At 39.0% G+C, this 12,171-nt stretch overlaps 1 protein-coding gene and 1 long non-coding RNA gene across 2 annotated transcripts in view; one reads left to right on the top strand and one right to left on the bottom strand.

Moving 5' to 3' along the window:
* The window catches only part of LOC126162880 (serpin B6-like), a 282,449-nt gene that overhangs the window by 162,418 nt on the left and 107,860 nt on the right, over nucleotides 1–12,171 (top strand). The window lies entirely within an intron of this gene.
* LOC126162882 (uncharacterized) overlaps nucleotides 1–12,171 on the bottom strand; it is a 38,261-nt gene that overhangs the window by 22,403 nt on the left and 3,687 nt on the right. The window contains exon 2 of the long non-coding RNA XR_007535126.1: nucleotides 8,240–8,379. This is a non-coding gene — a long non-coding RNA (uncharacterized LOC126162882). The remainder of the gene's footprint in view (nucleotides 1–8,239; nucleotides 8,380–12,171) is intronic.

The raw sequence follows: 12,171 nt of genomic DNA, 5'->3' as shown, positions 1-12,171 counted from the left end.
TTGCACAAAAATCGTGAGAACAGACAGTGGCTACTTTCACTTTCTGATGTCATACAGAATAATACTTTGTGGTAACTGAACATTTAGGCAAAAAGTATTCACTGCTCAAAAGAAAGTGGTTAGAATAATGTGTGGGGTTCACAGACGCATATCTTGTAGGCATCTTTTTAAAAGATTGGGAATTCTTACAACAGCCTCACAATACATCTACTCACTAATGAAATTAGTTCTCAACAACATGGAACAGTTTAAAAACAACAGTGACATTCATGATTATAATACCAGAAAAAAAGAAAGACTTACACTATCCTTTGCTCAACCTATCTTTGGCACAGAGAGGGGTAAAATATGCTGCTATAAAATTTTTTGACAAATTACCAGATGAAATAAGGTGTCTGACAGACAACAGTAATGGCTTCAAAAATAAATTGAAATCATATCTCCTTGACAACTCATTCTATACCATATATGATTTCTTGAATACCCCATAGAGGGAAACATTCCATGTGGGAAAAATATATCTAAAACCAAAGATGATGTAACTTACCAAACGAAAGCGTTGGTATGTTGATAGAGACACTAACAAACACAAACACATGCACAAAATTCAAGCTTTTGCAACCAACGGTTGCTTCATCAGGAAAGAGGGAAGGAGAGGGAAAGACGAAAGGATGTGGGTCTTAAGGGAGAGGGTGAGGAGTCATTCCAATCCTGGGAGCGGAAAGACTTACCTTAGGGGGAAAAAGGGACAGGTATATACACACACACACACACACACACACACACACACACACACACACACACACACACACACACACATATCCATCCACACATATACAGACACAAGCAGACGTAGGTAAAGGCAAAGGGTATGGGCAGAGATTTCAGTCGAGGCAGAAGTACAGAGACAAAGATGTTGAATGACAGGTAAGGTATGAGCAGCAGCAACTTGAAATTAGCGGAGGTTGAGGCCTGGTGGGTAACGGGAAAAAAGGATATATTGAAGGGCAAGTTCCCATCTCTGGAGTTCTGATAGATTGGTGTTAGTAGGAAGTATCCAGATAATCCGGACGCTGTAACACTGTGCCAAGATGTGATGGCCGTGCACCAAGGCATGTTTCGCCACAGGGTGATCCTCATTACCAACAAACACTGTCTGCCTGTGTCCATTCATGTGAATGGACAGTTTGTTGCTGGTCATTCCCACATAGAAGGCTTCACAGTGTTATCTGGATACTTCCCACTAACACCAACCTGTCAGAACTCCGGAGATGGGAACTTGCCCTTCAGTATATACTCTCTTCTCGTTACCCACCAGGCCTCAATCTCTGCTAATTTCAAGTTGCCGCGGCTCATACCTCACCTGTCATTCAACAACATCTTTGCCTCTGTACTTCCGCCTTGACTGACATCTCTGCCCAAACTCTTTGCCTTTACAAATGTCTGCTTGTGTTTGCATATGTGTGGATGGATATGTGTGTGTGTGCGAGTGTATACCTGTCCTTTTTTCCCCCTAAGGTAAGTCTTTCTGCTCCCGGGATTGGAATGACTCCTTACCCTCTCCCTTAAAACCCATGTCCTTTCGTCTTTCCCTCTCCTTCCCTCTTTCCTGATGAAGCAACCGTTGGTTGCAAAAGCTTGAATTTTGTGTGTGTGTTTGTGTTTATTTGTGTGTGTGTTTGTGTTTATTTGTGTGTCTATCAACATACCAATGCTTTCGTTTGGTAAGTTACATCATCTTTATTTTATATATATATTAAAAAAATTGTTTCATATGTGCATTTCTTGTGGACTTGACACGTTACACATCATAACGGCTACATACTGTGGGATTCATCAATGGAACACAAAGTTTGTAAGTCTGCCCCTCAAAAGTGAAGTAGTTGTTGGTAAGGTTGGTTGATTGGTTGATTGCTACAAACAGATCAGGGGCACAGCCGTGGAAATCAGGATGCCTCATTCCTATGCCAACCTTTAATTGGGTTGCTTGGAGTGGGCTTTCCTGGAGCCCATAAGTCTTCAGTCTTTGGTTTCGTTTAGATACGTAACATTTTTACAATATGGACTCATGATGAGACTAACATGTCAGAATTCCTGGAATCTCTGAATACCTTTTCCTAATTAAATACCGCATGGTCCTATTCCGAATCCCATGCCACTTTTTTTTTATGTTAATCTCATCCTCATCAAAGGCCAGCCGCACACTTCTGTCCACTTTAAACCTGCCAACAAACATTAGTACTTACATTTTGACAGTAGCCATCCCTTCCATGTCAAACGTTCCCTTCCATACAGCTTTTGCATTCAAGGCAAGATGGCTCGGGTGAACATTTTTTGTATAGTGCTGTCTCAGTTTCTTTAAAAAGTGATAGTGAGGTTTGTAAAATTTGCATGAAGAAGGTCAAAAGAGGTATCCTCTGTGTTGACTGCAAGTATTGGTACCATGATAAATGTGTCAAAGTCAATTTGAAACGTATAAAAGACAAACATGATTATACATCAGTGCTTTGTAAGTGCCACGGAAAGCGAAATAATGAACACGCTAAAGACGAAATAAAAAATAATAAGCGTGTTAACAGATGATTTAGTGTCAATCAATACAAAATATCAAGAGCTGGAATCGAAATGTAAAGCAGTGGATCGGAATTATCGTCTAACTCAAGACAACGCCTTTGTTAATGGTCATTCCCCACAGAAAATGTGGCGTGTGCCGAAAAAAACAAACAAACAAGAACTACATGTAAGTACAGCCCCAGTGATACCAGTATCAAACAAATTCTCAGCACTAGTAGCGGATTGTGGTAACACAACAGAAATAAATGAACCAGAAAGTAATCACAAAACACCCACTAAAGAACCAAAAAAGAACTTGTCAACCTTAAGATGCACCAGAGGGCTCCTTCTGTATGCCAACAGGCATGGAAAAGATCTGTCCAAACGCATTAACGAAAGTATGCATTCAAAGCATTCAGTTTTCACGAAAATCAAGCCTGGTGCAATGTTAAATACAGTGGTGGAGAATATTACAACAGAAACAAGTCAACTGAACAAAGATGCTCACCTTGTGATTATTGGCAGCAGCAACGACGTATACAAAAACGAAAGCAAGACAGCCCTGCAGTGTTTCCGTAACACATTACCAAAACTATTTCAAACGAACATTGTCATCACAAAGGTGCGAGTGCGACATGATTTACCACTGTGGTCGTGTGTAAACAAAGAGATTTGAACTACAATTCTGAACTAAAGAAACTGTGTGATAAATTTAGCCATGTAATTTGATAGACTTAAGTAAGATGAGTTGTGATGAACACAAAACACAGATTCCATTTAAACAGGAAAGGAAAGGCCAAGCTAGTTTCCCACATAAACAAACTGTGCGAGAAAGACAGTGTGGAGAAACTCCAATTGCTCTGGGCTACAAACACGAGACTTTTTTAGAATAAAGGACCATAATAATAGTGTTCAGGGATGTATTTCAGATATGACAGAGTCCCGTTCAAGCAAAGAAAAGGCAGGCTGTTGAAAAAGTGACAGGTCATTGCAGGCCAGTTCTAAAACAAAAAAACAGTGTATGCAAAGTGTCATAAAAAGTGTAACTCAAACAATTTTGATTCATGTAAGATGGTAAATAAATAAAAAGGGATAACACCCTTAAAGTTAATGCACTTAAATGTGCAATATTTCAGAAACAAACTAGACGTACTAAAAATATTCATAGAGGAACACTTGCCACATGTACTAGTAATAACAGAACATGGGCTAAAATGCAGTGAAATAACATATTATAGATTAGAAGGTTACATACTAGCAAATAGTTATTGTGGGCAAAACCATAAAGGTGGTGGTGTGGCAGTTTATGTTAATGAGGATATAGAAGCTAAAAAAAATTCCTTTCTTGAACACCACATAAAACAAGGATCAACTGAAATGACAGATATTGTACTCCACAGTAATGATCTTAAGTTATCAAAGCATAAAGTGATTGGAGTATATAGGCCATCATATGCTGATGTAATGCTGTTTATGGATAAACGTAGCAGTGTTGTTTGTCAGGCCAGTTCTAATGACCTTAATATATCAGGTGACTTTCATGTAAATGCAAACTCAAATAGTATAGTAAACCTGAAACTCACTGATGTACTGACCTTATACCATCTTGTAAATATGGTGAACTCTGACACCAGAGTAACAGACACAAGTTCCACCAGAATAGATTATGCTATAATCAACAAAGATGTTATAGGTAAGGTAAATTACAGTAACTTAGATGTTCTTTATTCTGACCACTTCTGTCAGGTGATAGAATACATATATTCAATTGTGCCTAAAATAACAAAAATTGTGCTACAGAAACGAATGTTGAATACCTCAAATATTAAAGACAAACTAGCGAATGAGAAATGGAATTCTGTGTACCAGGTAAAAGGGTCGAATGAGAAATGGAATGAATTCTACTAAACCTACTGCATCATTATGAATATAGTTGTCCAGTCAGAGAAATCCTGAAGGTAGTTAAACACTGTCAAAATGGAAGTAATGCTAGACCAAAACTCCCACCCAGTCTGATTAGGCTCAGGCAGTAAGTACATGATCTAAACCAGCTTTATAAATCCACTACTATTTTTGGTTTTCAAGGAAAAATACAATAGGGCCAAGCAAACTTTTAAAACTGAAATTGTTAACCTAAGGAAGCAGATTAACAGCAAAACAATAGAACAGTTTGACAACATAAGCAAAGCATCTTGGAAGCTGATTGACAAATACTGAAAAGGTCCCAACAATATGAACATGGAACCACTCAGCATAAGACATGATGGTAACATTGTAAAAAACCTAGATACTATATGTAATATTTTTAATAACTACTACATTTCTAACAAACAATCAACCCATGTTATAGATTCGCAGGTAGAGACCTGATGCCATCTCACACAGTGTGCTGAATTTGAATCTGTGGAAGTGAATGAGTAGGAGTTTCACAGGGCAATATACATGCTAAAGAAAAAATTTTCATCTGGATGGGATGGCGTATCCAGTGCTATTACTAAAGTGTGCTTAAAAGAAATTGCTAAACTTCTTACTCACCTAATTAACTGCCGCATTAGAGAAAACATGTATTCAACGGTTCTAGAAATGAGTGTAGTGAAACCACTGTTTAAAAAGGGAAGTAAGGAAGATGTCTCCAACTATAGACCAATATCATTAATTCCCACTTTTAGTACGATATTTGAAAGCATTATCCTTTCGCAGCTAAATGCCTTTTTCACAAAACTTAACTGCTTGTAAATCTGCAGCATGGCTTCAGAAAAGAGCTAAGTACAACCACAGCAGTTACACAGTTCATCCATGAAGTTTACTGTCTGTTGGACCGGAAGATGCAGACTGCAGGTATATTTTTGGACCTGACAAGAGCATTTGATACAGTAAACAATAGGGCACTTCTTAAAAAGCTAAAACCTTATAGTGTTGGGGATCAAGCCATGAAACTTCTAACAACATACCTGCTGAATCTTAAGCAAAGCACTAAATTGTCATACAAATTAGATAATAAAATCATGAACCCCCAGTCCACCAGTGAACCTGTAATACAAGGTGTACCACAGGGCTCAGTCCTTGGACTCTTTCTCCTCCTTATATATATTAACGACATTGCACAACCCATTAAATCCCATGTTGTAAGCTATGCAGATGACACATTAATATTATTCTATGGAAGTGAATCTAATGAGCTAGAATCTCTTGCTACTAGTGGTGTAACAGAAGTAACAAAATACTTCAATGATCAGGGACTCAAGCTGAATGTCATCAAATGTCAACTACTGACATTTAAAACAGGCAGTTCTCACCACAACAATATGAATAGTGTGTGTAATATCTCTGCAACAGAAAATGGTAACTGTAAATTCCTGGGTGTGTATGTTGATGAAAATTTGCGATGGACATACCACATTAATTTCGTATGCAGAAAAGTCAGTAGTGCCATATATCTCCCCAGCCAGCTCAAAAAGATAGTTCCTAGCCAAGCACTGAAATTAGTATATTATGGAACACTTTACCCCTTTCTCAGTTATGGAATTGAACTATGGGGTTGTGCAGCCAATCTACATTTAAAAAGAATACTACTACTACAGAAAAGTGCAATAATACATATACATGGGATGGAACATAGAGATTCATGTCGTGAAGTGTTCGTGCAGCACAAATATCTGACAATATATTCTCTGTACATCTTCAAAATAGTTGTATTTTTTATAAGTCAACGAACAGAAGCTATTGAGGGCAGTGATGTACATGATCACAACACTAGAACAAAATGTATCTATTTCAATAACAGAACAACATTAAAAATGACTGATAGAAGTCCGTTTATCAATGGTTTGATTTGGTATAACAAGCTACCAAACGCTCTATGAACGTACATAGGAAATGTTTTTAAAACAAAATTAAAATTTTTTCTAATAGAAAAATGGTTATATTCTTTCAACGAATTTTAAGATAGTGATTGCAACAGCTGTAATGTGATAAATGTAAAAAATAGACATAAGAAGCAACAGCTACAAAATGTAGTGTATTTTATAAAGGTAAATACAACCATAGTATTAAGTCTGACGTTTGCAAAACCCATCATTACGATGGCTCCACGCAAAGAAAATCTAAATAAATAAATAAATATTTGTTCAGATGCAGAATCTTTACAGCAATGCACCACCATTCTCACACTCAGCGTTCACTGCACATAATTACCCCACCGGCGTAGTTCAAAAGTAGATTTCCTGGGCCATCACATTCTATCCTGGTTCTGCTGATCCCTCCAAGAGACAACTTTGGAGCACACCACTGGTGACTCAGTATTATCCTGGTCTTGAATGTGTTAATGAGCTACCTTGACACGGCAAGGATTTCCTAAAATTGTGCCCTGAAATGAGATCCATTCCAGCTGAAATCTTACCCTCCATACCTAGAATACATTTTTGTCACTCTCCAAATCTCCGCAGTATTCTTGCCAGACCCTATGCTTGTTCTGCACCCATCTCCCTAGACTATGGCTCCTTCCCCTGTGTCCGTCCCCACTGCAAGATTTTCCCTATGCACCCTCCTACCACCAACTATAGTAGCCCTGTAACTAGCAAAATACGTATTATCAAAGGGAGAGTCACCTGTGAAATGACATGTCATTACCAGCTGTTATGCAAACCCCGTTTGGCCTTTTACATCGGCATGACTACCACCAAATTATCAATTAGCTTGAATGGGCATAGGCAGAGGGTGTGTACAGGCAACATGCAATATCTTGTTGTAGAGTATGCTCTACAAGATGACATTCGTGACCTCGGCTCCTGTTTCACCACACGTGCCATCTGGATTATTTTTCCAGATACCAGGTTCTCAGAACCCTGCGGGTGGGAACTAGCACTACAACATGTCCTTGGTTGTTGCCACCCACCTGGCTTTAATTTATGTTAATTTCTTCCATCTCAGCATTTATTCGCTGTAACAACTCTGCTCCTCACCTCATTTTAGTTTTCTTCATCTCTCATTGTCTTACCCGTCTAGTTTTCAAAAACCCCTCTGACTTCTGTTACGTACAATGCAGTTAGCTTTTTTCTCTTATTAACTGTGCATGATGTTTAAGCAGTAATCTGTCTTGTATATTACCCTGTCTTCCACCTTTGAGCTCTCAGGCTTCCAAATCTCGTTCAGTTGTCCCCCCAACAATCAGCCTTTCCTTCTCATCCCATACAGTAGGTCTCCCCTGACCTGCTTTCTTGAAGTGTACCCCATTTCCTAGACCTCTCCAATTCTTTTCCTTCACCCCTCTTCCTTTTCTTCAATACTTCTGCCAGAAGAAGCAGCCATTGGCTCTGGAAGCTTGCCTAATTACCAACCCTCTTTTATGTCTGTGTCTTGCCGCCGCTTGGTGAGTGGATTTTTTATCTGTTCAAGACTACTATTTGATGGAAATGGTTTTCCATATCAGTACAGAAATCATTTTGTGTTCAAAACTTTTACATTTAACAGTTTTCACATCATTTTTAAAACACTTCAATGTATTTCCAAAAAAAATTTAGAGACTGTATTGGATGTCTTAAAATGTCATTAAATTTTTCTCTATTTATTTACTCACTATGGTGTGCACCTGTACCATTTAAATTGCTACACTTCAAAGTCTCCCTAAACTTAATGTAACTATTCTGTGGTGAGCATGTTTATTATACTCACGTAAAACCAGTCCTACCTTAGAATTGGCACTTTTTTAACATCCTGCTATACAAGAAATTTTCACTGTATTTTTACAGCACCATAATTCCTTGGTCTCCATGACATTCCACAATCACTTCCAATATAGTGCAGACTTCTGTCACGTGTAGGTATGTCCTGTAAACAGAGTTTCATGTAAGACTACAAGTGTGTACTCTGTCTATCTGAAAGGTATATTTTAATACATAAACCTTGTAAAATATAATGTAAACTTTTGTATTTCTCTTAAAAAAGTTTCTTTTGTAAACCTTGACATGTCTCCTGTACATTAAATCAAATGATTTGAAAATTGTACGTAATGAGATGAATAAATCACATATCACATATAAAATTCCTTTTCATTACATTGTTAATTGCAATTTTTTAAAATATTTTATTTCTTTCCTCAGTGCAGCAAATTAAGAGAGAGACTTGTTCTTTCAAGTGTCACAAAACTGAAGTTACTTGAGCATATTGTTTCTAAAATGAAAATCGTATAATTTAGGTAAAATTAGGCTTATAATGAAAGCACTTATTTAACTCAGGATATTTACTTCACATTTTACTTTCAATTTTGTAAAATTTATAATTTGGGAGAAATCATTCTTTTATAAAAGTAAGGTATTACCATTTGTTACACATTCCTTCTCTTAATTTTATATAGGCCTACAGTCACATTTATGATAGACAAACAACAGTGTCTTTCAAAAAAACTTTGACCAAAGGCAAAAAAGCAATATTAATAGAAAAATAAAGGTATAATTTACAAAAATCTTCACATCATTCTGTTTCATTCTAAGATTCTCATAACTTCTGGTTAGTCATGTTGTGGCTGTGCCCTCCAGTCATGTTTTGTGGTTCCTGGCTGGATGAGGAAGGGTGGTATGATAGGTGTGTGGCCAGTTTCCTCTCACTACAACACAAAATGCACACGTGGTTAAAATACACTTTATTACAGGAACCAATTGAATAATTAACTTCACTGTTGTCCAATCTGAAGTTCTGTGGTTAACAGCAATCAACTAACATGTATTAATTCTTGAATCTTGTCCATGTCCATATCATAACTATATACAATGACTAGCCTTCCCTCACGGGTGATGACTATCACTGTGGAAGACTAGACCACAGTGTGACATATTAAGGTGCAATGCAAACTGAGTCCCGATGCGATGCACTGAGGTACTGAGAGTGAGATATTGACCGATTGAGAGATGGAGTTAGCTTGGTTATCGGTTGTTGTTGTTGTTGTTGTGGTCTTCAGTCCTGAGACTGGTTTGATGCAGCTCTCCATGCTACTCTATCCTGTGCAAGCTTCTTCATCTCCCAGTACCTACTGCAACCTACATCCTTCTGAATCTGCTTAGTGTATTCATCTCTTGGTCTCCCTCTACGATTTTTACCCTCCACGCTGCCCTCCAATGCTAAATTGGTGATCCCTTGATGCCTCAAAACATGTCCTACCAACCGATCCCTTCTTCTAGTCAAGTTGTGCCACAAACTTCTCTTCTCCCCAATCCTATTCAATACCTCCTCATTAGTTACGTGATCTACCCACCTTATCTTCAGCATTCTTCTGTAGCACCACATTTCGAAAGCTTCTATTCTCTTCTTGTCCATACTAGTTATCGTCCATGTTTCACTTCCATACATGGCTACACTCCATACAAATACTTTCAGAAACGACTTCCTGACACTTAAATCTATACTCGATGTTAACAAATTTCTCTTCTTCAGAAATGATTTCCTTGCCATTGCCAGTCTACAGTTTATATCCTCTCTACTTTGACCATCATCAGTTATTTTACTCCCTAAATAGCAAAACTCCTTTACTACTTTAAGTGTCTCATTTCCTAATCTAATTCCCTCAGCATCACCCGACTTAATTCGACTACATTCCATTATCCTTGTTTTACTTTTGTTGATGTTCATCTTATATCCTCCTCTCAAGACACTGTCCATTCCATTCAACTGTTCTTCCAAGTCCTTTGCTGTCTCTGACAGAATTACAATGTCATCGGCGAACCTCAAAGTTTTTACTTCTTCTCCATGAATTTTAATACCTACTCCGAATTTTTCTTTTGTTTCCTTTACTGCTTGCTCAATATACAGATTGAATAACATCGGGGATAGGCTACAACCCTGTCTCACTCCTTTCCCAACCACTGCTTCCCTTTCATGCCCCTCGACTCTTATAACTGCCATCTGGTTTCTGTACAAATTGTAAATAGCCTTTCGCTCCCTGTATTTTACCCTTGCCACCTTTAGAATGTGGAAGAGAGTATTCCAGTCAACATTGTCAAAAGCTTTCTCTAAGTCTACAAATGCTAGAAATGTAGGTTTGCCTTTTCTTAATCTTTCTTCTAAGATAAGTCGTAAGGTTAGTATTGCCTCACGTGTTCCAACATTTCTACGGAATCCAAACTGATCTTCCCCGAGGTTGGCTTCTACCAGTTTCTCCATTCGTCTGTAAAGAATTCACATTAGTATTTTGCAGCTGTGACTTATTAAACTGATAGTTCGGTAATTTTCACATCTGTCAACACCTGCTTTCTTTGGGATTGGAATTATTATATTCTTCTTGAAGTCTGAGGGTATTTCACCTGTCTCATACATCTTGCTTACCAGATGGTAGAGTTTTGTCAGGACTGGCTCTCCCAAGGCCGTCAGTAGTTCTAATGGAATGTTGTCTACTCCCGGGGCCTTGTTTCGACTCAGGTCTTTCAGTGCTCTGTCAAACTCTTCATGCAGTATTGTATCTCCCATTTCATCTTCATCTACATCCTCTTCCATTTCCATAATATTGTCCTCAAGTACATCGCCCTTGTATAAACCCTCTATATACTCCTTCCACCTTTCTGCCTTCTCTTCTTTGCTTAGAACTGGGTTGCCATCTAAGCTCTTGATATTCATACAAGTGGTTCTCTTCTCTCCGAAGGTCTCTTTAATTTTCCTGTAGGCAGTATCTATCTTACCCCTAGTGAGACAAGCCTCTACATCCTTACATTTGTCCTCTAGCCATCCCTGCTTAGCCATTTTGCACTTCCTGTTGATCTCATTTTTGAGACGTTTGTATTCCTTTTTGCCTGCTTCATTTACTGCATTTTTATATTTTCTCCTTTCATTAATTAAATTCAATATCGGTAGCGGCCTATATTCACACTGTTCGGGGGGTTATCAGCATGTAGCCTGGGAGCGTATCTTAGTCTTCTCTCATCATAGGCACACTTAGCTCGGTGCCTGCTATACAATGTTTCCTATTGCTGACCAGTGTGCTGGTGAAAGTGTACACCAGCACATTCTACCCTCCATCCCCCCCCTCCCCCCCCAAAAAAATGCTGCAGTGTTGTTGTGTACTGGAGATGTGAATGACAGTTTGGGGTAGGGGGGGTGGGGGTGGAGGGAGCAGGAAGCTGGATGTAGAGACAAGCTGGGACCTGTAGTTGTGGAGGACGGTATACTCCTGGCTGTATCCCACCATCTGGCTTGCGAGAACAGAGGAATGTCCTCCCGAAAACACTGCTCAGGATACATGTCCAGTACTGAGGGCGTCTCCTGGGGTGATGATGGCAATGTCGATGGTGGCAGTGATGGCGGGTCCAGGTCCGTCATGTCAGAGAGTGGTGACGACAGAGGCGAGGTTGCGATGGCCATTTTCTCATTCTGAGGTGTTGTGGCAGCACCAGCAGATGGCTGTGAAGGTTGCATGATCCCGTGAGGCCATGAATCTGGGGGAAGAAAAGTAGCAGAATCACAGGAAAATGTGGATCTTGCCTCACTCCCAGTGCTGATGGTGGCAAAAAAAGTGTAAAGAACAAGATTACTTTTGGACCATCATCGACGCTGGATGCTGCATGGGTGGAGCAAGTGAAGCAGCATCCGATGGTGGCACCCATGCAGAGGTTCCACTGGTGATGGACCATAACGTGG

The sequence above is a fragment of the Schistocerca cancellata genome, chromosome 2 (genome assembly GCF_023864275.1).
Source record: "Schistocerca cancellata isolate TAMUIC-IGC-003103 chromosome 2, iqSchCanc2.1, whole genome shotgun sequence".
NCBI lineage: Eukaryota > Metazoa > Arthropoda > Insecta > Orthoptera > Acrididae > Schistocerca > Schistocerca cancellata.
Note: the sequence above shows the minus strand (reverse complement) of the source record. Positions and strands in the feature narration are given on the sequence as shown.